This window comes from Brassica napus, chromosome C6 (assembly GCF_020379485.1).
Source record: "Brassica napus cultivar Da-Ae chromosome C6, Da-Ae, whole genome shotgun sequence".
NCBI classification, from domain to species: domain Eukaryota; kingdom Viridiplantae; phylum Streptophyta; class Magnoliopsida; order Brassicales; family Brassicaceae; genus Brassica; species Brassica napus.
Genome location: NC_063449.1, coordinates 15,408,398 through 15,420,519, shown reverse-complemented (window position 1 = coordinate 15,420,519; position 12,122 = coordinate 15,408,398). Strand labels below are relative to the sequence as shown.

At 35.4% G+C, this 12,122-nt stretch overlaps 1 long non-coding RNA gene across 6 annotated transcripts; it reads right to left on the bottom strand.

Moving 5' to 3' along the window:
- Positions 1-677: 677 nt before the first annotated feature.
- On the bottom strand, positions 678-9,778 carry LOC106384748. Of its 6 annotated transcripts, none has more exons than XR_007325445.1 (7): positions 9,280-9,778; positions 7,270-7,435; positions 4,411-7,181; positions 3,156-4,322; positions 1,919-3,061; positions 1,708-1,830; positions 678-1,077 (listed from the first exon to the last, which is right to left on the bottom strand). It is a non-coding gene; the product is annotated as an uncharacterized LOC106384748 (long non-coding RNA). The 6 variants fall into 6 exon arrangements; XR_007325441.1 differs by having other exon boundaries at positions 1,923-3,061; positions 9,280-9,777; XR_007325444.1 differs by having other exon boundaries at positions 678-1,830; positions 1,923-1,996; positions 2,099-3,061; positions 9,280-9,769.
- Between the last annotated feature and the right edge of the window lie 2,344 nt (positions 9,779-12,122).

Here is a 12,122-nt window from a genome sequence, read left to right as displayed (position 1 = left end):
ATGACCGAGTTGCTGTCTAGGCGGGGGCCTAGGCACCGCCTAAACCGATTTTTAGAACCCTGCATATTAGTATACAGTTCGACAACCATTTTTTAGGCTTGTGTATGCGTCTACATATTTTTCATCGGCTTAACCTGGGAATACGTAAATGTATACTACCAAAGAGTCAAAACTTTGAACTTTGTTTATGCTCATTCCAATCTACAATCACTAACTTTGTTTACCGGCAGATTAAATATTATGAATCTATTTATTTATTTATTTATCATTCGAAGAATTTGCATTGAGAAACAAAATATTGAATGTTTTTCTAGCATGCATAAAGTAAATAAATTAGTATAAACATTTTTTTGTTAAATTACTCTATTTTCAACCAATCAACTGAAAATGATTTTCAGCTTATTTAGTTCCAAAAGAATAATTGTAGATTAATATTTTCTCTATTGAAAAGACATCTTTACTTCCAGTTTCATTTTTATTTTCCCTTTTCTATTATTTCTTTTCCACTCCTTTAGTCTGACAGTAAAACCACTCTTCTATTGACTTTGTCCACCTCCTAACATGTTACACACTCATAATACAGTCATTACTTATTATTGCAAGGGTGAATAGTTAGTTATTGATCAAGTGTAGAGACCTCATCGTCATCATCTTCTTCTTCTCACGAAAAATCAATGGGACTTTGCAGGTGTCATAGTTGGATTCAATGGAAAGTTGAGTGTCAATAACTTCATATGTAAACAGATCTCATCTGATAACATTGAAGTACATATATGTATCGTGACGGCTGATGCCAAAAATTAACCATACACAATGAGGAAAATTTACTATTAAAAAATCATATATTTTGTTCTCAAAAAGAACTATAATAATCTTAGTTAAAACTATGAGTTTGGAGTGCAATCCTCAACCAATCTTGCAGCCGCACATGAATAACATTATCTATGTTTCTCAGACTCTTCACAACAACTTCTCCTACAAATATTTGCACAAACCGGTCTGTGATCTGAAAACCGTGATTCTCCTAGAGTATAAGAAAGTTCTATTCCTTCTCCTCCTCATGGAATCTGATCAAACCTGAAAACATTCCAAACACACCACAAAAACGTGTTTCTAGAGTTTTGGATAGTACCAACCAAGCATAAGTACATAATTTTTCTGACTTAGTGGCTTCTCCGGCGTGAGAATCTGAGTTTCGAGAGAAACACTCATCCTGGTCTTCAATAAAGATTTGAGTTTTTAAGATAATTTCTACTACAAAACCTGGTCTTTTTCAAGAAGTGTGTCACAATCATTGTCTCTAGAAATACTCATCTCTTAATAGGCTAAAGAAACTCTGTAATTCAAATCTCCAAACCAAAGCACTCGACTGCAACTTCGCAAACAGAGTCTTCAAAGGGTTGTTATTTTCTTTTACAGAAAGAAGGTTTATGATTTTCACTGAAACATACTCGTGATCAACTATTCTTTCAGGTGCGCAACAATAAGGGTTCTTGGTGATTTTGGGGAATTGTGTTATGTTACAAAATCTCAGCTACATCTGTTTTACAACTAAGATTGTTATAATTCTTTTTGAAAACAAAATATATGAATTGAAAATTATTATTTCTTCATTGTATAGCTGTATCATATATGTATATCTGGTGGCTGATGCCAAAAATAAAATATACACCGATAAAATCTTGAAGAAGTAAGATGACTACTTACGGCCATGGAGAGTGCAACATAACCCATTCCATATTTGTGGCAATTCTCAGGATCTTCAAATAGACCTCTCCTTTGTCTTTATAAACAGTTGGGATTATGATTGATGGTATATTCCCAGATTTTCTGTTTTGGGTTTCGTTAGTATCATATCATTAAGTAAAACAAAAATGAACAGAATATCAAATATTCAGACATGACTTTTAAGGCTTACTTACAAGCCGCACATCAACCAACAATGAGACCACGAAGATGTAGGCGAAGGAGGCTTAGTGATGAGAATACAACCCAGCTTAATAAGGAAACAATGACGAATGTGAAAAGAATATTAACAGGTACGAAGAACCTGAGAGAAAAGATCTAAACTCCTAATGGAAAAATTCAGGTGAGTTACATGTTCACCAAGCTTTCATATGTTACGCTACCAGCTAAACGGTTTCCAATAGCGAAGGACAAAACACATAGAAGACAATCTATAGATAAAAAAAAAATTAAAGTTGAGTTGTATGTTAGATTTATAAATAGAAAGAGTTAATTAAGTAATAACCAACGCTGTTCAAATATTTCTTAATTATCATGACCAAGAAAATTGACTCCATCAAAAGCCATATAAAATCCAACTGTTGTTATCAGCAGAATCTCCACCACTGGTTTCGATGAATTTATCAACAGATGCAAAAGCTTCAACCACTAGTAAAAAATATCATTATAGCCACGTTACTTTTTTGTAGCTATAATCTAAATTTTGTAGCTATATAGAGAAAAAGCTACGGAATGCTACGAAAATCAAATCGTAGCTATACGATCGTAGCCAAAATCAATCGTATCAAATTTTGCTACGGCGTTGTTACAAATATTTTCGTAGCTTTTTTGCTACGTTTTTGCTATGAAATTTTCGTGGCTAATTTAGCTACGAAACAAATCGTAGCAAAAGTATGTCTTTTTAAAAATATATATATTAAACAAAAAATTCAAAAATGCATAAAAATATTTTTTTATTAATTAAGTTACAAATTATGAATATATACATATATACACACAAATATATACACAGGCTCAACCACCGACTCCACCACCGGTTCCGCCACCGGCTTCACCACAGACACCTCCACTGGCTCCGGATGCTACGTCTGAAGTGGCGACTCGATCTGCTTCTGGAGCCACCGGTGTAACGGACAAAACTCAACACACACGCTTCTTCTGCTTCCTCACCGTAGCTTCTTCTTCTTCACCCTTCAAGCCGGTTCTGCACACGAGTCACGAGCCACCACCACCTCTGCTAACTCCTCCTCCATCAATCTCCTCTGCCTCTTCTATCACTACGCCGAGAAGCTCCGATGGCGTCCAGCAAGAAGACCTGAAAATATCCAGAAGAAATAAACTGTTATGCCCTCTTCATTGTAATAAATATTATATAAATCAGTTTAAGTCAAACAGAGCAAAACTATTACAGGTCAAGAGAAGTACTAGACAGAGAAGACATGGAAGAAAGGAGAAGTAAAGAGAATCGTGTGAGAGAGAAAGAGATAGAGAAGAAAGATGAGGGAGGAAGAAACACAAAAATATTAATCTGGACCATTAGATTCAATCCAAATTGTGATCCTTCCACTCATTATATTAACCAATAGGACACGAGAAGGACTGATCCATGTTTTTTGACATCGACCAATCACATTATTTCTTACTTTTCCCCTCATTTATTTATTTTCCTCCCGATAGAAGATTCCCCCTCATTAAAAAGAACTAGGTGCATAGTCTCCGCGGCTACATTATAGGTGTATTGTATAGTTTTGTTTACGGGATTTTATTGTTTTTTGTCTATAATGTGATTGATGAGATTTTGGATATTATAGGTTGATGAGTTTGATATAAGAATGAACGACGAAGTCATATGTTGATATTTTTATATCTTATATGTTCAAAGTTGAGGGTGATGGAACTTGTTAGTGTTTACTTAGGTAGTTGTTTGCTCTAGTGACAACTCCTTTTTTTCTCTATGTCGGGAATGTGGGCACTAATTTTCCGATTCATGTAGGTAAAATTGTTTTTTAGTTTGTGAGATTGAAAATCGTAGATTGATTTTAAGCATGATTGATGAGAGGTTTACTTGCATCAGATTCGTCTGCCGTGTGTGTTGAGTTTCGTCGGCGTCAGATGTTAGACATGCAAGAGAGAAGATCTGAATATGTTAATTTCGTGTTTTGATTTTTTTTCTCTCGTGTTTTGTGGGTTCCACTCTTTGCTCAGGCTGTACAATAGATGAAGTCTGGCTAGGCCGTCTCACTTCTCTGAAGTATTCCCTTGATTAAGCTCCCACCAACATCTATCTTCTGATTCTGTCTTGAAGTCGAGGAGCTTCCAAAAAAATTAGCTTCCATCTGCTGTTCCGCTTGGAATGAAGAGTTCTGAAATGCCGCATAAAAAACATATTGGCAAATAACTAATGATTGTCAACAACTATCACTATACTAAATAGAAAATAAATCAAGGTTTTTTGTTCTGCACAAACTAAAATCTTACAACAGGGTTGTCACGGTCTTTTTTCAGGAGCAAGATCTTTTTCTTCCCAGAAACCATAGTCAATGCAATCCTTGGGAGAGAGCTATCCATGACAGAGGCTAAAGTTGCGTAGATGAAAAAATAGATCAGAAACACAATAGATTTTTTCAGATAAGGAAAATATGGGATAAGTTGTTGACTAATTACCAGTTTCAGTTGTTGGTATGTCATTCCACTTGAATTTGCCTGATTGTAATCTTGCTTGGAGCTGCCAAATATGCTATGTTTACCAATTTCTAGGTTTGTGTTCGCAATCACTTGGAGCACCTAGCAACCTCAAAACGATCGACTTTCACAATGGAATCTGCTTTCAAAGATGGCATGTAATGATTAGCATGTCCGACGGGAGTAAACCCATGAATCACGGAATCTGCAAATAGTATCCAACAAAGAATCAGGAAATAAATTAAAACTATTATGTTAAATAAGTGTGATAGATCGAAGATTAACTTATCTTTTCATCGAGGAAAAGAACCGTGATTCCCACAAACTCCCTGTCTTTCTTGAAGTTCAGGGAATCCCATAAGCGGAGGAAGCCAGAGGCTATGCTCTGACTACTAAGACCAAGACGGAGAGACTCGAAGGTTGAGTGACGGATGTCGGGACGCCGGTTTGACGAATTGGAGAGGCAGAGAGAAACATTTTCTAGAAGATGGTTAAAGCTAAGAGGAATCAATGAGTTTTGTGGAGATGCAGATTGAGTTCATCAAAGATGAGAATCATATATATATGGTTTACATAGGGGATACAAATCAGGAACATTTATGATCAGGCGATTTAAGATGGGGACATGAAGAGTTCACCGGTGAAAAAATAGATTACGAACATATACACGGCGCAACTCTGTAACTCAGACTTGTTTGAGACAATGATGAAAAGAACCCATATTAAACTACAACAGTTTACAATATAGGAAAACCATAATTGTTGCAAACTTAAGCTTTTTTCATATAACGTGATGAATCCCATTTAAAAATAAAACCATAACACACTTGTAGGTCCGACCTTCAGAGGAAGCCGAAGAAGCAAGGGCTTCCGACCTTCATAAATATATATTAGGTTCGGCCATCAATGTACAAAGGTATCAGTTAGCTTAGTGGTATAAATGTTGGTGTTTATATCTCAATAACCCGGGTTCGAGCCATGAGCTTGACACTTTTTACACTTTTTAAAAGTGGGGCCCACAAAACGATGACGTGGCGCGCTGAGGAGTGAGCAAAAACTGATCTATTATAATATAGATTTAATATTTGTATTGGGTATTTTAAAGTTTGTATATATATATATACTAGGGGCATTGCCTCCACGCAAGCGCGGAGTTGTGGACAGAGTTTTTGTTTCATCTCAATATTTGCTAGGGTTATTGTAGTTGTGAATTTGCGTTTTGAGTTGTTTTTAAGTTTTTTTTATTGTTATAGGGTTAGAGTTGTGATGATGAACTGTGTATGCATTGTTCTCCATTTATGAAGGACTAAACTGTGTTAGTAATGTGATTGATATAGTTCGTGATGTTGTTTGTTGTGTCACTGAGACTTATTGTTTGTTTGTCTTTTTAATTTGTTTTTTTGTACTGCTGAGAGAACATAAAGTATATTAAAATTGTTGAAAGTACCTTTTGTTTCTGGATATTTTTTCTACAGTTTAGTTGTGTAAATTGTGTGTATTAAGTAATAATTTTTATTATCCTTATTATTATTGTTATATGTTTTTATTTTATTTTTAAACTTGTTGCTCTTACCGGACCTTTAAAACAAATACTTGAAAACTTGTAGAAATAGCTATAAAATGAGTGACAGTTCTGAGTATTTGGGCCTTAATGGGTTTTAAACGGATTTATGTATTTCTCATAAGAATACAATAACATTGGCGTCTTGACATTGGGCATGTAAGCTATTTTTATAAGACAAGATGAGTGAGCAGGTAGAGATGTTGTTGCCGCCTTTGTGTCTGTTGGGATTGACTCTTGTATCTCCTGATGTGCATGTGTTTGTTTATCTTTTATTTGATGGGTAATATGTAAACAAAAATCATTGTTAGTTGTATTTATCAGAATTCGTAACTTACTCTCCTTTTTTGTTTAGGTAATTTCACTGATCTTGGTTGTCGTCTTCGTTACGAAAGTAAGTTTGTAAATTGTTAAATAGCTGGTCGTGTAGTGTGTATTTGTTTAGCTGACTCGATGTATGTGTCGTTGAATTTTAGTTGAAGTGATTGGTTTGGTATATTTGTTTTGAAGTTTATTTCTAAGATTAAACAAAAAAGAGAGGTGGTCATTAATGATTCGTCTCTTTTGGAATTCTAGTTTTTGGTGTTTTGATTGTTTGGGTTGTTGTGGTTTCTTTTAAGTTGTAAAATAAAGGTTTGTGTAAAATTAGTTTGATAAGTAAGAGAGATAAATAGACGACCACAGATTTTGGGTAGGAAATATTTTTGATTATTGATGTTAGCACAATATAGATAATAATATAAAGGGAATTGTGTGTTGATTGTTTCTTACGGATCAATGAGGAGACGGATAACGACTCGAATTGTTTCTTTGGTAAGGTCAGAGCCCTGGATAGAACAGATTTACCTAACCACATCTGCGAGTTTAAATATCAGTTATGATATCGAAACATAATATAAACTCAGATGCAATATGATAATATACTTGGGAGTTCTAGGTTTGTGTTCGCAATCACTTGCAAATTGTTGAACCGTCTAATTATGACTGGAGATTGATCTCAGGAGCACTCGTGATGACTTCATCAATAATAGTTGGTGAGATGAAACAAATGAAGATGGATGGTCAGTTATCTTGTACATGCTTGAGCACCTAGCAAACTCAAATCGATCGACTTTCACAATGAAACCAGATTTCAAAGATTGCATGTAATGATTAGCACGTCCGACGGGAATAAACCCATGAATCACGGAATCTGCAAATAATATTATTCAACAAAGAATCAGGAAATTAATTAAAAACAATTATATTAAATAAGTGTGATAAATCAAAGATTAACTTACCTTTTCATCAAGGAAGAGAACCGTGATTCCCATAAACTCACTGTCTTTCTTGAAGTTCAGGGAATCCCAGAAGCGAGGAGGTTTGAGACTATGCTCTGACTGCTACGACCAAGACGGAGAGACTCGAAGGTTAAGTGACGGACGCCTGGAACGCCGGTTTGAGGAACTGGAAAGGCAGAGAGAGACATGTTTTAGAAGATGGTTAAAACTAAGAGGAATCAATGAGTTTTGTGGAGATGCAAATTGGGTTCATCAAAGATGAGAATCATATATATAGGGTTTACAGAAAGGCTACAAATCAGGAACATTTATGATCAAGCGATTTAAGATGGGGAGATGAAGAGTTCACTGGTGAAAAATAGATTACGAACATACACACGGCGCAACTCTGTAACTCAGACTTGTATGAGACAATGATGAAAAGAACTCTAACTCATGTTAAACGAAGACAATTTACAATATGGAAAAACTATAATTGTTGTTTTTTTCATTAAAAATGAAACTCATTTAAAAATGAAACTCATAATACACTTGTAGGCCCGACCCACAAAGAAAATCGTAGAAGCAAGGGTTTCCGACCTTCATAAATATATATTAGTTTCGGCCATCAATGTACAAAGTATCCTTTAGTTTAGTGGTATAAATGTTGGTGTTTAAATCTCAATAACCCGGGTTCGAGCCATAGCCTTGACAGTTTTCACACTTTTTAAAAGTGGGGCCCACAAAACGCTGACGTGGCGCGCTGAGGAGAGAGCAAAAACTCAATCATTATAATATAGATTAGTTTTAAAGTTTAGAGTTTTATTTAAAGTTTTCAGTTTAGAGTAATGTTTAATGTTCATGAAATAATGTTTGAAGTATAAAGTTTAGAGTAATTTTGATTTGCTTTTTAAATCATATGAACTGAAATTTATGATTTACATGATTATGTTTCAAGTTTTTTAATCTTAATTAATGCTGATATTATTGTAGCTATGATTCAGTTTATATAATTAAAAGTTAAAAATTAAAATTTACAAGTTTGTGTATTATGTTAGAGTTTATAATAGTATATGTTAAAGAATTAAGGTTTGTGTTTAAAAAGTTATAATTTATGGTTTAAAATTTATGATTTGAAAATAAAGTTTGAAAATATTAAATTTATGCTTTATTTTTAAGATTTTATTTTAAAGTTGAAAATATTAGTTTTGGTGTTTGGTTTTGTAATTTTGGGTATAATTTTTAGGGTTAGAGTTATGGTTTGGGATATAGTGTTTGAGGTTGGATTTGAATTTTTAGAGTAAAATCTGAAAAATATTAAATTTTGAGTTTAAGTTTTGAGATTTAAAGTTAAAATAAGAGTTTTAAGGGTTATACTTAGAATTAAAGGTTTAAAAATATGTTTAGGGTTTAGTGATTCAAATTTTCGTAGCTATATCGTAGCAAAAAAAGATATTTTTTTTCAAATTAGTTACAATTATAGCCACGATTTACTTCGTAGCTATTTTGCACGAGAATTTCGTAGCAAAACCGTAGCTATTATTTGCTACGATTGGTTTTGTGGCAACTTCGTAGCTTTTTTGCTACGTTTTACATACGAGAAGCTACGTTTTTTATTTCGTAGCATTTTCGTAGCATTTTCAAATTTGCTACGAAATTTTCGTAGCAACTTCGTAGCTATAGGCAATATTTCTACTAACATCTCTACTTACAAAGTCTTTTTCAAAAGCTAATACATGCACACATGATTCCGGTTGTTGCATATGCATTTAAGCAGAATAAACAATGAATTAGAAGAGTTGCAAGTAATCAGAGCTTGAACATATTATAAATCTGAAAGTTTAGGTTAATGATCTTATTCTCAAACAATGATATAGTGAATCTAATCCTTAATCGACCTGAAGATATGCTATAATTAGAATGGTCAAAGGAAGGAAAACGTTTGACGTTGTCCTGTTGCATAAGGTGGACAACAACACCTTGAACCGTAGCAAGAAGTTTCAAATTTATTACAGACTTCAAAATCCATACCTTAGGAAGCTGATATGAACACTTTGAGCTCCGTTCGGAACCCTACTCCTCCGCAGATTTCCACATCTTCCTCTGTCTCTGTCATTGTTTGCAAACCCTGGCTGCCATCAGTAAACCAGTTGGAGGTAGCCACTAAAGCACCGACCATGGAACCACTGCATGAAACCTCCCCGGCTGCACAGCTGTAGATGGGAGAGTGTGGTGGATTTAGCAGCAGTAGTTTTGTCTTTTTCCGCGAGGCTGTAGATTTTTGGTTGATACGAAAGACTTTATATAGGAGGAGAAACGTAGGGAGTTGGAATGAAACCATAAAGGAAGAAGGAGTAAAGAAAATGTTAAATGACTCAGAAGTGAAACGATAACGACGGAGAGGAAGGGCCGGAGACGATTAATCAGTTGGGAGGAAGATTAGGTTTTTGCGAAATGTGAGCAATTTGGGCCATGGAAAAATAAATTAAACCCACACAAATAAGCCCACTATTAATCATTCTCGACAAAGGCTTAATGACGTGTCAAAATGCTATCTGTGATTGGATGATTTTTTAAAATGACGTGGACACTTTCTCCATTGAACATATCTCCCTTTTAGTATTGTTAGATATGTCCCTCCTCTGTGTATCTTTTTTATTCATTCTCTATCTTTAGAGTTCTTTTTTATTCATTCTCTATCTTTAGAGTTTGACAATATTGCGTCTCACAAGCTACATAAAAAGAATATTAAGATTCTAATCTTTAGACATCTTGCCGATCAACTTACAAAGCTGAATGTTAATGCGCTACAACAGAATTAACTGTTTAGGATAATTGGTTTTGTCTCAGTCAGTGAACTTCTTTGATAAAAACTAAAAAGCGATCGACCAAAAAAAAACTAAGAGAGAAGATGAAAGACCTTTCCTTGGTAACACAGACAGAAAAGTGATCTAACTTGAGAAAAAAAATTGGTATAGCTGAATATACATAATCCTTCCCTAGGAAAAAAATTGTTTACCTAATTAGGCTCCTCCGATTTTTATTTATTATTTTGGCCCCTGTTTGGTACTGTTATATTATAATTATCATGGATATTCAAAAAAGGCCTTTGAGTGGCAGGAAAAAAAAACAAAAAACCCTCTCTACTTGGGTTCGCCCTAATTTTCTTCATTTTCTCCGCCGCCGCCGTTTGGTGCGCGTGTGTGAGTTTTATTTTATGCTTTCCGGCGTCTGAGCTTCATATACAAAGGACAGATCTTCTTGTTGGTGGTTGCAGAGGCGAGCCCCTTTGATGTGCCCCAGTCCATGGATCAGTACATGGAACCAGCTCCGCATGGAGATCAGGACGTTCTGAACATTGAACCGAGGTTCATCCATCCAACCGTACCGATCAGACTGTCCGAGCCGTGTACCGGATCGACCCGCGTTCGTCCGAAATGGAGTTTCGGCTGGAACCACGATCAGACGACCGAACTGACCGTACTAGAGCTCGTCTTTCCCGACTATCTCGATATTCTAAGGACAATAGTCGAGCCAGACTTAGCTTGGGTCGTGAAGAACCTGAAGACAGACGTGGATTCTCACCCGACGGACCACCCGGACAGTCCCACGGGAGTCCTTATCATTACCGCCGTGCTTCTATCAGGTTCGGATGAACCTAGACAGTAGCCGAAGGGTTTCCTTGACCAGAATGTGAACCGAAGGGTCATCTTTGACCAATCTGCATGGAAGACTGAGTCTTTGACTCATTAATAATATTCTAGTCAATGTTCCTATTTTCTATGCTTTATTTTCCCACAATTCTCTTTAATTCTCTTTGACTACAAGTAGTATAAATATGTAATATATTCCATGAATAAAATCAGTCTAAGTTTGAATTTTATTTTTGTTTCTTCTTTTCTCTGAGTGAGAGAGAGAGTTTTTTAGCTAGTTCATTGGTGTGAACCGGCTTGTTGATTTGGTGGCCAATCAATTCATCTTTGTGTGTTGTTTGGTGGTTAGCCAACACATTCATTTTTTCTTAGGTGGCTAGCCTTAGATCGTGTGTATATCAAGAGCCATTCTGCATCTCTTGACGATCATTTCATTCCATTTCAGTTCCAGAAGTGTCATTTGCCTTCTCGGATCATATCCAACACCCAGCTAAAGTGATCCTTCAATCTAGGACGTATCATGTGGTATCAGAGCCACTTTGGCTAGTTTGTTTTCATTTTATCTTTCCATCTTCTCATCTCTTCACAAATTTCTTTTATTATTACTTGTTGGATCCGGGCTGTACCTTTACTCCCTTGTAATCGCCTTAAAAAAACAAAAAAAAAAAGAGAGTAAAGTTTTGGCTTGAATCACTTCTGAAGAGAAATCCAGGGGGAGTGGTGGAAGAGAAACCCAACTGGCTGAAGAGAAACCCAGCCTTAGGACAGTTAAGGCGGATCCATACAAAAAAAAAAAAAAATCTCTTCATCTTTCTTTTTCTCTTTACCCTTAAAAGTTGTTTTGGGTTTTGATTGCTGAATTTTGACGGCCTATCATCCTTTGAACCAGTGAAAAGAACTCTGGGTGATCACCTAAAAATTGTGAGCTAAACACTTTGAGAGTGTGAGGATTTTTATTTGCTACTCTTTGGTTAAGTATTTTTCAGGATGTTTGGACTTCACAAGAAATCAAATCAGGCTTCAAAACCACAACAAGACGTTTTTTATCCTTTTAAAACCATGTCTGAAAAAGAACAATTTATTTTTAGAGATAAGAAACAGTTTGCCTCTAATGGATTTGATTTTGTGCAGAAACAAAGAAACCAAAGGAACAGACAAAACATGTTCGATGAAGATGAGAAGAGGGTCAGAAATGGTGATCGTCCCTTAACCAAAACCAAG